The sequence below is a fragment of the Haliaeetus leucocephalus genome, unplaced genomic scaffold (assembly GCF_000737465.1).
Source record: "Haliaeetus leucocephalus isolate CR32 unplaced genomic scaffold, Haliaeetus_leucocephalus-4.0 Scaffold1, whole genome shotgun sequence".
Classification (NCBI taxonomy): Eukaryota; Metazoa; Chordata; class Aves; order Accipitriformes; family Accipitridae; genus Haliaeetus; species Haliaeetus leucocephalus.
In genome coordinates, this window is record NW_010972437.1 from 10984741 (window position 1) to 10986143 (window position 1403).

Below are 1403 nucleotides of genomic sequence, written 5' to 3' on the forward strand. Positions count from 1 at the left end.
GGGACAGGATGGGGATGAGAGGCAGAGGGGAGGCAGGCACTGACTTCTGCATCAGCATTGCTGCTAAATGTCAGTTGGGGTCTGTATTAAGTGTATACATTTTTAATGCAGCAACACAAAAATTAACTCATTAAGCAACAGTACCTTTAAATTAGAATGAATGCAGAAATACAATATCAACAATACAGTACCTTCTAAAAGTTTTCAGCAGTGATATTTTACCCCCACAGGTTTCTATCCCTGTCTGTGTTCTTTATGGGATTTTTCTTAACTCTTTCCTGGCCTCTCATTTAATTCCCTTAACTGCTACTTTTGTTGTTACTACTGATATCACTGCTCTTACTATATAGTATCCAATTCATTTCTGGTGACGTTCCTGTAAGCATTTTCATAGTAGACCTTGTAAACTGAACTGACTATGTGTTTATTAGATCATATCTGAGACAGCACTTCATAAATTGTCCATCGCATACAACTTTTTTGGTTGAGATAGATCTCCCTTCCCCTCTGTTTTGGTCTCCTTTGGAGGTTACATGAAAGGGGAAGAGGAACGGTTCTTTTTTTGCTTGAAGTTCCCAGTTTGGAGGGGGAAACCACTGAGCACGCAGACTCTGGATGGCATCACGTCTGCCAGCAAGGCTCACTTACTCCAGTTAGGACACCTATTGCCATGTGTCTGCCACACTTAACAAGCAAGACAAGCTGATCTGGGTCAAATAAACTATGGAAGAAAGTATACAATAGACAGAATTTCACACTTGCTCTCTACGTGGCAGCAGTATTGGGCTTAGGTCCTAGAAAATGGGCGTCCCCAACTGCTGTCTCCTCAATTGCATTGAAAAACGGGAAGCCACAGGAAACTCCATCCTCTTTTTTCAGCAAGAAAACCTTTGCCTATTACCAGCATTTAGTTTTTACTGGGGAAATCACTGACTGTCTGACCAGCCTTGGGGAACGCGGCATTCTGTTTCAGGTTTTGTTTCTGAGCGCTCTAAACTGCTAAAAAAGTTAGAATTAGTGCAGGAACTTGCGGGATCGGGGCTGCCCTCGCCGCGGGGGGAAGGCTGGCAGCCAGCCCCACTATCGGCCCACGGCGAGCCCTGGTTCGGGCAGATAAGCGCCGGTGAGCCCCGCGCTGGCCTCTGCTGAAGCCGGGGGCCGTGGTTGCCCCGCGTGTGAGTGGAGGCTCTGCCCCGAGGCAGCGCCTCGCCGCCGGACCGGGGCCTGGGCCCGGCTGAGGGCAGGTGGCGGCAAGGACCTCGGTCTGCCCCGGGGAGAAGCCGGAGGCGGCGGGAGCTTGTTCCGCTCCCGCCAGGGAAGAGCGGGAGAAGCCCTCGGGGTGAAGGCCGCGGCGGGGACGCGCCGCGCCCGGGCCCCCCTCCTTCCTTCCCGCCCGCCGCCGC